Source organism: Vidua macroura, chromosome 8, assembly GCF_024509145.1.
Source record: "Vidua macroura isolate BioBank_ID:100142 chromosome 8, ASM2450914v1, whole genome shotgun sequence".
Lineage (NCBI taxonomy): Eukaryota > Metazoa > Chordata > Aves > Passeriformes > Viduidae > Vidua > Vidua macroura.
In genome coordinates, this window is record NC_071578.1 from 27162045 (window position 1) to 27176539 (window position 14495).

The window sequence follows — 14495 nt, forward strand, 5'->3', positions numbered from 1 at the left end:
CCGAGGGAAGCGCTGAGGCACCCGCCCGCCCCCGTGGCGAGGAAAGAGCCGCTGGCCCGCAGGTGGAGCCTCTAAAGCGCCCGGGCCGCCGGGCGTGCCGCGCTGAGGGCGGCGGCCGCTCCCCGTCCCGCCGCGAGGGGGCGCTGGGCGGGCGAGGCGCCGCGGGTGGGGATTTGCCTCAAGCGGTGGCGCAGGGACCGATCCGCGAGAAGCCGCTGCCGGCGGTGTGTAAATATCCGAGTTTGGGCCGAGATCACCTCGGGGCCGTGGTGGCAGAGCGGGAAGGTTACACAGAGCTGTGGGGAGCGGTTCGGCCGAGCTCCGGGGCAGCAGGTATCCCGGGGGGCGGGCGTTCCGCGTCTGAGCCCTCAGGGAAGGATGCGAGGGATGAAATGGCGGCGGGAGCGGGGGGGCTGCGCCCGCGGGTGGCACCAGGAACGCTCTGGAAGGCGGCGGGGGCGGCCGGGAGGGGCTGCTGTCCTGCCCAAGTTCAGCAAAAGCTCCTGAGCCTTGTGCGTTAATGAATTGCGGGCTTGGAGCCCGCAGCCTTCAGCCCCTTCGCTCACCGCCTGCTGCCTTCAGCCCCTTTGCTCGCCGCCGGAACACCAGTGAGAACGGTGGTTTCATTCACTGACCCGTAGGAAAAGTGGAAGCGAGGTTGTTTCCCCCCACTGATTCACTGGTGCTGATAAGCAACGTTCGTTTTAGGTAAATGGAAAAGTTAAAACGACATCCCGAGAGAAGACAAAGGGTTTGGAAGACAAAAAATGCAGAACGAACAATTTAATTGCCCACCAGGATACTGATGCTGAGATGATTTAAGAGGTTGAGCCTTGCGGTGCCTTCACATGGTCCTGCTGAGTTCTGTCAAGGACCAGGCAGCCCGCTCCATACATCCCTCTATTCAGCAGTTCTGTTTGCTTTGCTTTTTTCGGCTTTTTATGTTATGCTCCCCAAAGTATCCTGCAGAAAGTCGGCTGTTTTCTCAGTGCAATGACAGCGCCACTGCTTTATGAGTTTGTTAAAAAATTTTTAAAAAGAGAAAAGCCTGTTCCCAATCGTTGAACCGCTGGAATCGCGTGCGGTGCCCCGTGGCATCGGAGCCCCCTGGGAGGTGCCCTGGGCCGGGAAGGTGCCGGGCCGGCTGCGCAGCGGAGCGGCTGTGCCCCGGGGCCGCGCCCGGTCAGCACCAGGGACAGGGCGGCGGCGCGGGCGGCACCGGCCCCACCGCGGGGCCCGGGGCGAAACCCCCGCGGTGAGGGGCCGAAAGGGCCGCGAGAAACACAGCAATGGAATCGCTGCGGAATCAGTGGAATACACGGCCCTTTTGAGAAGCTTCTCAGCTCCAGCCTACTTAAAAGGGTCGCAGTTCAGGTTTAGTGTTTCTCGTCTTACGGAACCTCAAGTCTCTTTGCACTTTAAGTCCAATGTACAGGATGCATAGACAAGGCGAGGAAAATTGATCTAAATTATTTCTGTATTTATCCTTGGCCAAAATTCATTTTCATATGGATTGCGACTTAATAGTAGTTGCAAAATATTCCGCTGACAAGTTGGCTTATATCCCCAACGGAAACATTTTGCGTCTTGTGATGAGGTGAGCAACCTCATAAAGTAGCATATTTGGTGATTTAGGCTGGAAAACATGATCCAGATGGTGGGAAATTATGCTTATTTCATGATGTTCTGTTAGATTATCCCATTCTATGTGTGATAGAAAAAATGGTATTTAGATTTAAGGACTTATACCTGAGCCTTTCCAAGGCCTTCAATAACCTGATTTTTTGCTCCCTGGTAAAAGTATCAGCAAGGATGACTGGGAAGTGGCCAATAATCCTGTTCTGATGAGTGGTGGATCAGTTTTGCTTCAGACTTTGTTTTTGTTTGAAACAGGATGAAATCCACAAGCTTGTATGTTTCTCCATAGGTCACTCAATGCTGGGGAACTTGAACGTATGGGAGCTCAGTGCTCTCTGAAAGAGCCTGCAGGCTTGTTCCCAGAAACTTGTGCCTGTCATTTGGAGGGCCTTGGAATAGTTCCCTGAAACACTGTCGGGGTCACCACTTATTACGAAAAGCTGAGCACTGAGACTACAACTGGCTGGGCCATCTTGTGCAAACAATCCTATTTGCTTTCTGGAAAGTAGCTTACTGATAGATTTAGCTGTCTCTTTTCCTCAGTGACTCACTCGGCGTGATTTGCTTTTGACCCATGAGTTTCATTCCAGCCTGGTCAATTTCCTTTACTGGAAAATTCAGATAGTTCTGTCAAGGGCTAGTTTTCTGCAAGTCTTTCTCCTGGTCTTTTATCCTTTCTTCCAATCACAATCTGATCTTCCAAACTGTTTCATCAGCTGTTCAGCTTCAGATCAGTCTCAGAAACATTGTTTTTCTTGTAAATAGGCCCCTCATTTTCCTGCAGTATGGTTTTATAAGGTTTATCAGGTACTTTAGTAAGCTGTCTGCACAGTTTATTTGCAGTAATTTTAAACTGAAGGTGCAAGCCCCACGGATGGAAACTTAAAAAAAATGACTGCTACCCAACAAGGCTGGCCTCCTGAGGTACTGAGAGATTCCTCACCAATGATATTAGGAAAATTATCAAGTACAGACATTGCAGCACAAAGTGTGGATATGCTTTCTCCTGGGATAATGCTTTTGACATCTCATCTCACTCCCTGCCCAGCTGAAGGGGTTCTGAGCTCAGAAATAAACTAGTGATGAGTGTGGCTTTCTGAGAGCCCCTACTGAGGAACAAGTGACCGGGAAGAAGATACTGCCTTTGGTTTGGATGGGCTGTGTAGGTGTTATTTCTCTGTGGCAACACTGATGTGACTGTTCAGACAGAAGTGCTGGCATTCAGAGGAGTGCAGATCTGGCCTGCATTAGCACTGTCATTTACCCAAACTGCAACAGCTCCAGTAAATAAGGCTGTTCCATTTATGATTGCTTAGCAGTTCTGTTTTTCCCAGTTCTTTGCACATGCTGTGTAAGGGGGCAGGAGAGTCATTGGTTTGTTCCTTCTGTCACTGGCAAATAAATGGGCAATTTACAAAACAACTCAAAGTTTTCAATTCCCTTCTCACAAAAGACTAGGAGGAATTTCTTTAAAATTAGGACTTTAGATATGTCCAGTTAACAGTCTGATTCATGTGGGATTGTGTTCTAGCATTGGCGAAAAAGCTGCCAAAGGAATCTAATACTTTGGATCTCCAAAATTATTTTGTTTTGCATAAAATCTTAAGAATGTGCAGCAAGTACAGCTCAGATGAGGATCATATTTTTAGTGACTTTAGTAATTTTATCCTTGTAAAATAGAGATTCATCATTTCTATTTTCAGTCTTACATTAATAATTTTGCAGGCTTCCTAGTGTTGCCCACATATAAGAGCAAACAAACATACAAACAAAATAATCAAAATGTGAAGCTGTTACATACAGTTCAATGGAACATAGAGAATTGCAATTCTGGAGTGTTGCTCAAACATGAAAAAGAAAGCTGTCTACACATGGTAACCTCCTTGGACTGTTCCTATAATTTCCCTGGACTACATTATTGCTGGTACAGGATGAAAACAGAGTTATGGCAGTAGGTAATTCAAGAGGAACTGTCAGCAGGATGAACCCCAAAAATGCTGCTTGACTTATAACCCTCGCCAGTTTCATGCTAAATTTGGGCTATTCTGGCCCCAAAATGTCAGCAAAAACGTCTTGTGCATTGATTTTAGATAGAAGAAAAGCTGGAATTCTCTTAAAAATTAATATTTTCACTTAGTTTGGCTATAAATGTTGTCCTCTTAATTCTATCACATTGTTTAAGTGTAAATATTCAGCTGTAAATGCAGGCCCTTTATACAAAGGGAAAAGTGAATCTCTTCCCATTTGTTTCCTTTGGTATTTCTCAGCATCTTTCCATTGAAGATTGATTAATCCATCATTGCATCTTTCTTACAACAGGCACTGTAAATCTTCTGTTTATGCAGAACCTTCCTGAATTTGCCTTGCAGCACTCCAAGAGTAAATGATATGACCTTTTACAGATAAGCTTGGGTACTGCACTAAATTGAATTGCCCAACGTGCAGAAGGAGTTAATGCCCTACTCTGACTCAGAATTATCTGATACTTACCACAAAGCAGTGTCAGCTGAGTAGCAGTCTTGTTCAGTTTGATTGCTTGGTGCCTTGAGCTGATGATTTTTTCAGTTGAGCCCATTGATTTATTGAAGCAGTTTTCATTGGAATGTCTGAAAACTGGGATAAATTTTGTTGGGGAAACTGTGGGCTATGTTTAACTTAGCTGCTGCTGGAGCCTAAGTGCTGGTATATGTTTTTCTTCTTTCTGGCATCTTGGTGCCCAACCTTGAAGAAAGATCAAGAATATCTTGATAGTCAGGTGCTAAATATACAACTCACTAGATGGTAACTGGTAGCAATCAGTTCTGTCCTTGCACAATGTTTTCAGGCAGTAAGAAGAGCGAAAGACTAATAAAGGCACACCATGTCAACAAAATGTTCTAGACTATATCTGTACAATCACAATAGGTAAAATAAATTTATTTTGTGGCTTTATTGGCAGTTTCAGTAACTCAAAGTTTGTTTAGGACCAGCCAAGCCTTCCAACTGAGTTTCAATGGCTCTGGGAGGACAAGTGTGATACAAATTCAGGATCCTATTGTATAAGTAACCTGTTTCAATTCCCCCATTATTTAAAACAGTGCATGAGTTAACAAGAATAGAACTCCCAGACAAGTCAACAGGAATGTCTTATTCTTTATTCCATTTCTGTTATTTTGTTCTTCAGCTCTTTCCTTTACATGCTGGATATAAGTTGTAGAGGGAACAGAATAAACGTTTCAGTGATGAGCTTTTTTCCTCTTATGAGCTCTTTCAAGATTAGATCAAGTGAACTAGTAACAGTCAAATTTTACTGAAGTCAAATCATTCTGCTGGAACCAAGCCACTAGATCTTGGAAGGAGGAAGCAGAGAAAGACAAGTGCCTGCAAGTTAGTCACATGTTGAAACAGAAACATTACGGTGTCCTCTTCCCTTGTCAAATCAACCAACATTTTGAGTGTACTGTGGTGTAACTTCCACTGTAATAGCTGTGAGTGTCGCACTTGAGAATTCCAAAGACTGACAGCTATTGAAGTTCACTTGAATGTCTTTTAGACCACCAGAATCCTTTTTCAAATTTCTGTCTCCAGTCCTGAGATACAAAACTGGAGAATAAATACTAGTATTGTGAAAATCTTAAGCAAGTAGTCACAAAGACACAAAGTGCTTAGTAGGGGATGTTGCTTTATTGCCACTGGACTTTTTGGTTTTTAACTGAAAGATTCAGAACTGATTTATGATCCTCATGAAGTTGTTTAATTACCATGATTTTCTGTCCAGAGAATTCCCCTTAAGTAGTGGATGAGAAACCCAGTTCCCATCAGGAACCACCTTGTATGGCTGAATTCTCAAAATCTTTTTGCTGTAAGTCTTTACTGCTATCATGTCATTCCTATTTGTATGGCTGTTCTGGTAAGACATCTGACCTTGACCATCTTTTGGCTAAAGAAATGCCCTGATCCTAAACCCCAAAGCCTGGGTTTCCCAGAAATGGCTTCCGGTGACACTGGACAGTCAGCTGTGTTATTTTGAAAACTCCTGCAGTAATTTTATTTTTACAAGCTGGAATTCAGGCAGTTCACTCTGTTACCATGTTCATGAACTGCTCTGAGAAGCAGTTGTCTTCGTATTGTGACCCAGTAAAAATGGAGCAGGTTCAGCTGTGATGGGACTCTTTCAGGAAACAGCACAATGAAGGGAAGCTGCAAGGTGCAGCTCTGTAACATGTGCTGTGGCCTCCTTAGCCTTGTCTCTAGCATCATTATGGTCTGGCTCCTGCATGTGAGGAAAATTGAGGATTCAGTGAAAGGAGCAAGGAGAAATCTGACACAAGATGGTAACTCTGAGTCCCTTTTCTGGCCCACAAACACAAAGAGAAGATGCCTGTTTCATATGAAGTTACTGTTTTTCAACATTTTTTGATTCCCTGATTTATTTGCAGTTAGTTTTGCAGTGCTAATGGGTATCCTGAATTGTGTTTTATTTCCTTCTTTTGCCTTTGGTCATAGTCTACCATCACAGTTTGGGATAAAACAAGAATTAAAGTGGGTGTGATTTATTGAAATGGAGTTTCACATCATGTTTCATGGAATTTACATGGTTTTAATTCCTTCAGGTGAAAAAAACTGGTATCTACAGTGCCTAAAGAGAGCAGCTCTTTCTGTGTGAAACTTAATTCTCATCTAACTGAACAAAATGATGCTGAACCTGAAAGGCTGGTGTGGCTTTTTCTTTTTCAGAGGAATGATTTTCAAAAGGAATCCATGCAGTGAATGTGATGAACCACCAATCTGCCTGATGCTACTACCCCAACTCTGTCCTTCATCAGATTAAGTTCTCTTCTTACTTCACTGAGCAGCAGCAGAAAGTGAGTTTTAACAAGTGCATCTGGAAAATAGCACTTTGAATCAGATCTATCAATACACATTAAGGGTTCTGCCATGTGCTTCTGTTACTCAGAGGCTTCAGCTGAGAACAGCAGCATCAAAAGGATTCATATTTTTAAATCACAGTTGGAGGGTTATTATAAGCCCAGACTCCATCTGTTTACATGTTAAGGTGGAAGCATAAATAACTCCTTTAAAAGCCAGGAGGGAGGTGTGTTTAATTAATGCTGGTTTTGCCATCTGAGGGCATTGGGGCTGCTTGGAAGGGGGTACTAGAAGTGTGAACTACTAAAATTAGAAGAAGATGGTGATACTGCTGGGAGGGCTTGAAAGCAGGACTGACTGTCCATGGGATGACTGTCAAGGAATGCTTGACTGCAGAACCTGGCAGGTAGGAGGGAGCAGAGTCCTGATCAAGAGATCAGGGTTTGAATGGGAAGTGAGGGGACAAATAGCTATTTCCTAGCAGCTTCATGGAAAGTATAAGCAAGGGCTTTCCCTCTGGCCCTGTGGGTTAACTAGAGAAGAGCTGACTCGTCCCTCATTGCTGGAAGTAGGGAAAATGAGAAGAATCTCTAAGAGATCTGGGCTGAGCTAAGCAGGATTTCTGCAGTCTGCACAAGAGGATGAAGGTGAGCAGTCACACTGGGAAAGAATTTGTAAGTTTAGATCTGAAACTTTTTGTAAAAAAAACCCAATTTTTCTTTGTTTGTTTTTAAACCTTTCTTCTTTTCTTTTTTTCTTTAAAGGTGAACTTGTATAGCATATCTAATATAGACAAATAAGGGAAGAGATATTACTGAAAACATATGTTCAATTCTGTGGTTACATGTTACAATCATGAACAGTCTGGTGTATTGTTAATGCTGCTGGGACTCTGATGAGAACTGATTTCCTCAAAGTCACAGGTCAGCACTGGACAGTTACCTTAGAGATTCTGGCATGCTGTGGTAATAGCCACATGCTCCAGCCACTAGAAATGCTCCTATAAGCTTTTAAGAGTATAGTCTTATTCTTGCCTTCTTTCCTTCCTTTCATGGTGAGCCTCACTTTATTCTTAACAGTTCTTGGAGTTCAAGCTTTGATGAATTGTCCAATTTTAAATCCTTTTATATGAATGGAGCTCTTTTGTGCATGAAAGTAGAAGTTGGTCGTGAAAGTATAACTCATGTCTGGACAGGGCAGAAACAACTATCTGATGTTTGGAGCTGGCTAAACCATACAGTGTTCACTGATTTTCATTCTAGGCAACATTCAGGGAAGTTTGTGGAAATCTTGTTGGTTTGATTTTGTAGTGCTTCACCCAGCTTATGTTACCCTTGTTTCCTGGATGACACTGCTGGTCAAGGATTCCCTTCTTCCATGAGCAATTTCTGCCCCATTAATAGAGCAGAAAACCCTAAAAACAGTTCTACCACCTTGACTTTGCTCACTTCAAGGGACAAACCTTTATATTTCATATAGGGCTTTTGATCAAAAACATGTACACAATTGCATGCTACGTATTTTTCTTAGTTACAACTTAACAATAAAATGCCTGATTCTACTTCACTCATGTTACCTGTAAACAACAACTGAAGTCTGTGTGGTGGGCATCTGTAAATTATTTCTGTTGAGAAAAAGAATGCCTATGCATCCCTTACCCCTTCAGTAACAATCTGTGTCTTTCATATGTGATAGTGTAGTTTAGATGTTTTGATAACTGTACAGTAAAGGAAGAAAATGTGAATAAAATAAATGGAAAAAAAAATTATTTCCAGTTGTGAACCTTGGAACAAACTGTAAAAGCTAGTTGAGAGTAGCCACATGATGATGAAGAGCATATTATCTCTATTTCACAGGCAGAAACACTTAGATATGAGAAGATCAGGTAATTTTCCAAAGGTCACACAGAAAACATGGAAAAAAGAAAAAATAGAATCTTGAACTTCCAATTCAAACTTGTATTCATTTTTTCAGGACTCTCATTCCTCCTCTTGGTAAGGGTTTGATATACCAAAGTGCTTGCTCCTTTCTACATTGAATCAAATTTGCAACTCAGCTGACCTATCAGTATTAGCTTTGGCTTTAAAAAATCTGAAACTTAGGAAAAAATATTAAAGTTCCACGGCGTTAGCAGCAAATACTAGTCTGGAAAAATATTTTAAAAATTCACTAACTTTTAGTACTGACCTATCATATCCTTAACTCCGTCATTTCACTTGTGTCCTGAGGGGTCGTGTAAGTATTTATGCATATGATTAACTTTAGGCATCTGAAAATCTTAATAAGAAAGCAGTTTTACCAGTTTTACAGCAAAGGGTGCATCTAGGTGTGTTTAATACATTTTTGTAGTACTGAGGCTTTTGGAGGAATGCTCTTACATTAGAGGTAGAGTCACTTTCTTTGTAACCTTTCAGGCATGGCACTGTGTGGAAGGGTATAAATTGTCCTTTTTATTTTTCCAGTCAGTGGAAAACATTGTAGCAATTGTAAGTATGCCCATAAGTGTCCCACAGCCTATTCAGGAAATGTTCCTCTACAGAACTTTACATTGGAGACTGTGTGCTATACAGTGATGTAGTCTCAGATTTGTGTGTCTGTTTCCAAACCATCTTTTGGTACACTTGTGGAAGTCACAGGGAAGTGTAAATGTTGAGGGAAATGAGCAATGGCTTTGCTTTTACATTGTGAGTAAAACACTCCCCACAAAAATTCCCCTTAGCAAGCTATTAACATAGGTGTAATGTTTTTTTTTTTATGTGCCTGATGAGCTTTACTCTCAGGTTATGTCTGTGCACTGGGGCACAGCTTAACCAGAGCTGCAGCTCTCTCTGCTCTACACCATACCTAAGGCTTGACTCAAGCCTGATCAAGTTACATGTTCTACCTATCCTCCAAGTTACAGTCAGCATCAGAAGACCTACTTAGGCCATTTTTGCTGTGTTTCTGGGTCATAGATCTGGTGGATTATGACTGAGTATGGATTGCAGTAAGCCAAATGAAAGTGGCTCTTAAAAAAGTTCTCCCAATAAAGTCTCCTTGGCAAGGGTTGGTTAAGATTTTCCTGAAAGTGACTGAAATATCTTTGGTACTAAATCTACATAAATATATGTGTTTGTCTAAGTTAAAAAAAAAACAAAAAACAAAAAGCCACAAAAAAACCCAAAACCACAAAATAACCCCAAAAAAACCCAATCCAACCCAATTCTCCCCCCAAAAAACCCCCACAAAAATCTCCCCAAAGCAAAACCAAAACAAACCAAAAAAACCCTAAGCAGAAGGGTAGGGAAGAAAAGTTCACTCTGAAGAGGGTTGAATCCCCTTCCATTTTTTCACAGCCACTGGGATAGTTCTACTATTTATGCCCAGTTTCAGGTGAACCTTAATTTTGAGAGCCAATTTCATTGCCAAAAGAGTTGAGTCTTTGTAGTCTAGTATCATGTGATCTCTGTATTCAGTGAGTGAGCGTTTTCCTACACTGATGTGTCTCTTGCAGCATTTTCTTTATGTCTGTTTTCCCACAAAACACAAAAAAAAAAATATAACTGGTTTGTATCAGACTGTTAAGCTGGATTTGCTGTGGAGAAACTTTTCTGCCTTTTTTAAGCTTATGCTGATGATATGCTCAGTCTGTTCTCCTTAGAAGGGAAGTAAACAGGACAGCTTGTAAGTCTTGTCAACTGTGAAGTTTGCATAAGTTTGAAAATGAGCATTTAGGTTATAAATTCGAGGGGGTAAGGGAGGCACAGTAACCATTTAGTACAGGATTGTGGTTCATGTCTAAAGTTGCTTGGAATGACACTAATAAGAATTTATTTACTTGTTTTAAGACTGCTTTTATATAAACCTCTTTATAACATTGCTATGACATTAGCAACTCCAAGGCTACAAACACACGCGATTGAACAGAGGTACTTGTTACCAGCCACTGAAATACCATTGTGTGATACTAACACTGCATTGCAGATAAAACCACCAGCAGTGGTTTCAGCAGCAGGGACAGATAGGTGCCCTGTCAGAGTTACTGGGACAGCAGTACCTTTCACTGAGGGATCAGAGGATGAGGGGACTTCTTGGGATGGCCTAAGGAAAAAATGGCACCAAGCACCCTGAGGAAAATGGGCACATGCGGGAATGGTGACTTACCCATGTTACACCCTAAAGCTCTAGAAACACCCAAAAAAGCATTGGAGGTGTCTTTGTTTATTTCTGAATGTCAAGCTTGCTGTGGGTTTTGCACATGACTTCAAGGAAAGTCCTGTGCATCCTGTCTTACTTGAGAATGTGTGAAATGTCAATACTCAATGTCATATTCTATGATGACACTTTTTAGTTCAGTGGTGGGTGTAAAAAAGTTTCCAAAAGCATGGAATGTGATCATAAACTGGAAAACATGGGGAGTAAGATCCTGGTTGTATGTGAAAATTGGAAAGAATTGGCAACGTGTGGCTGCTGCCTTATGCAGTCCTTCACTCTTGGCTTGCAGCAGCCGTTCATTAGAGTGGCTCTTGGCATGTCCTTTGCAGGTCCAGCAGTAGTGACCAATTGCTCAGCAGTTTTGCAGAATTGCTTGAATTATCAGACCAAACAGTTTCACTGGTGACCCAAGCCTGAGTTTGTGCCCCCATGAAGGTGCAGAGCTTGTGTGTTAACTCCCAGCACTGCTTGCCATTGCTTTTGCCAGCAGCCTGCTCTATGAACAGCTGCTGGAGTACAAAAGGCCAAAGCAAAGTGTCTCAGATTTGCCCTAGTCCTGTCACACTCCAAGTCACTGGAACATGTCCAAGTGCATGGTAAACTACAGGCAGTCTCTGCAGAACAGCCTGTACAGTTGACTTTAAGTGAAACGTGAATCATCTCAGTCCTAAATTATTTTAATCCAATCAGTCATCTGTGTTGAAGGGTGTAAAGAGACAGCAAAACCAAGAGAATGGCTGCCAAGCGAAGGATACAGGACACAAATAAATCTGCTAGGATGAAATGAAATATGAACTAATAATGATTTATTCCAAATGCCACAGGGGTTACAGTGTGGAACCACTTGTAGAGATATTCAGATGAGATAAATTTTTTAGGCTTTCCCCTGTATGATTTTTATAGACATAGCAGAGGTGAAGAAAGGCAAAGCTGTTAGCTACACAGAGTACACACAAGGGTTTTGAAGTGCTCACAAACAATTTCTCCCTAATTAATATATGCTTTACAAGTCTCTTGTAAGTAGATGAGCATGAACAGCTGTAGTTCTTTTTATAGATACAAACTAATCTCTAATACATGTTGGAGTTGAAGGATACAGAGAACAACATGCTGTGGATTCGTAAAGCTCTTCTAGCCATGAAAGTATTCTTTTTATATCCTCTAAAAGTGGAAGGGAATGCAGAAGAGTGCAGAGTGCAGTCTTGATGAATATTGCTTGGAACAAAATCATGACTGGAGCAAAGGATCTAGCTATTAGTGACACATATCAAACACTCTTTGTTAACATATCAAACAGCACGTGTGAGTTAGACCTATTTTCTTGACAGATTCAGTCTTTTGTGACCCATATGAAACAGGCAGCATTTGCTAATGTTTCTTCCCATCTTTCAGTAGTGTCAATGGTCTTCATGACAAAGAAAGAATTACATGTTTTATGCTTTTAAATATTTTTAAAAGCCTCAGCAATAAGTTGTAATAGAACTCCTTAGACTTGAGGAATATCTTTGAACATGCTTCCTGTTTGAAGATGTTTTCTCTCTTCTTTCTCCTTATTGCTAGCTGTATATATTATCAGTTTAATATTGTTCTCTGCTGGGAGACAATATCCTGTTGTGGTAGGTGAAGGGAGAGACTGTAACAGCTCCTTTCCATCTCTGATGGCTATGATTTCATTTACATAAAAACACTGGGGATTTTGAACAGTGTGTTTCTTTTAGCAATTTATTACTAGCCTGAATGCCTCACTTTTTTTTCATGATTAACATTTGTCTGCTGTAAAAGTCATTATCACCTTCATTTTTAGTTTTAATAACCTTTCTTTTAATAAACCTCACTTTGACCTAAGTTTCCAGTAGTTTACTTCAAAACAATGCCCCAGACCTTCTGGAACCCACTGATTTTTCCCCACAAAATAATAAGCTCATTACATTTTTATTGATTTTATGACTTTTTCTGATGTGACATAGGGAAGAATTGATTTACTTAGGACAAAATGCTTTGCTGGGTTCCCTCCACTATTGCAACCAAAGGAAAAACTGCTGGAGGGCCTATGGGGAAGAACTGTTTCAATAGTGCTCTGTGCCCTGTTCTTTTTGGCTCAGCCCCACTTTGGACTGACTGCTATGGATTGCAAATGAATATTGTTCACTTCTTCTTGTGCACTAGGAGAAACATCAGGGAAAAGCTGAAAATCACTATAGCTAGAACGCTTTTCCTTTCAGGGGAAAGAAGTACAATCTCATGGATTTAGTCACTGCAGAAGAAAACCCTCAGCTATACAAATGCTACTGTTTAGAGAAGGGGAAAATGAAAATGCCAAAGAGGGGATGATATGGATTTCATACATCTCTAGAACAACTATTTTTGGGGAACTAAACCTTCTCCTCCCAATATTTACTTTTGAAAAGCATATCAAAGACTAAACAGCTTTGAAGTATCAGCAGTTGTATTGACTTACCCATAAGACATTTCAGTACAAACATTGCTTTGTATTCTGCATTCTTCTCATGAAACCTGCTAAAGCAAAGTCAGAAGGAGTTTCATAAAAATCTCCTATAGCTCTGTGGAAGTTAGCTGAGAATGGGTTAAAATCATCTCTTGAGCCACTGTTGGAAAAGAAGCTAAGTATGGAAAGGACCATAGCCTTTTCCTCAAGTGTTACTCCTTTCTCTTTCCCTGTCACAGAAATTAAAATAGAGATATGAGACTTCAAATTATGCTAAAGTGCATAGCCTTTCATTGGATTGTAGAAGAAAATGGCGGGAAATGTGTCATTTCCCAATGAAAGAAGGGGGCACTGATTGTATAATTAAGTTTACATTTGGTTGAGAAACTTCACAATAATGAAGAAACCATCTTCAGGAAGTAATGTACATTTCCCCCCAAATTTCTCAGCTTTAGCTCTGTAATAACTTTGAAGTTAATACACTAAGTGAACAAAGCCAGTTTTGAATATTATACTTCCCTTCCCTCTCAGGTTAATCCCTAGAAGGTTTCTAGGTAAGGTCTGTGCAGTGGTGGGAATGTATGTGAACAGAGTAAAATCCAAATGAAATAAATTTTTTCATGAGCTGCATAAAGAAGAAATATTAAAATTACAGTGTGACTCAGGTCAAGGTGTGATCCACTGGAGAGAGTTCTGATGCTGAAAAGATCACTCCTCATGTTTTTATCCTTGCTTGTCTTGTATCGTGTCCTTGTAGCAGCATTTCAGACCAATCTAGGGAGGTATTCCGGGTTCAGCCAGTCCACAGCTGTTCCAGAACTGTTGGCTAAGGTGATATTCTGGTTTGCACCACTCAACTGCTGGACTTCTTGTTCTGCTTGTGTCTGCTGGATTTAGGGTACAGGAAACCAGAGTTGTATCTAGAAGGCAGCTCTACTCCTTGGACACTGCTGCATGTTATTGTAATACTGGGTATCTGGGCTGAAGATGATCCCTGGTGACACTCTCCTTTTCTTTGTCCAATACTGTTCAGGCTTTCACTTTTCTATAGGATGCAAAGATTTACAAGAAATGGACAACACAAACATCTACAAGGAGATCCCATTGAATCATCCATAAAAAGTGACATATATTTAGCACTTTGCTACTCCCCACGGCTGACTGAAAAGCAAACTTAAAGGATGGAGGGAAAAGTAGATCTGAACATTTTTTTAATATTTCATTAATAACTTATGAAAAAACCCCACCTGTTAAACAAGCTAATGTACTAAAGCATTAAAGACTTTGCATTTGCTACTTAAGTGCTGGTCTGCTTGAAGAAAGACCAGGGTAATGACAGCACATTCAACTATGAACAGAAATACTGTGA

General features: G+C 41.3%; 1 long non-coding RNA gene across 1 annotated transcript; it reads left to right on the forward strand.

Annotated features, from left to right (window-relative positions):
* Window positions 1-202: 202 nt before the first annotated feature.
* On the forward strand, window positions 203-14247 carry LOC128811070 (uncharacterized). Its single transcript, XR_008438220.1, has 3 exons — window positions 203-333; window positions 6355-6482; window positions 14160-14247. It is a non-coding gene; the product is annotated as an uncharacterized LOC128811070 (long non-coding RNA).
* The last annotated feature ends 248 nt before the right edge of the window (window positions 14248-14495 follow it).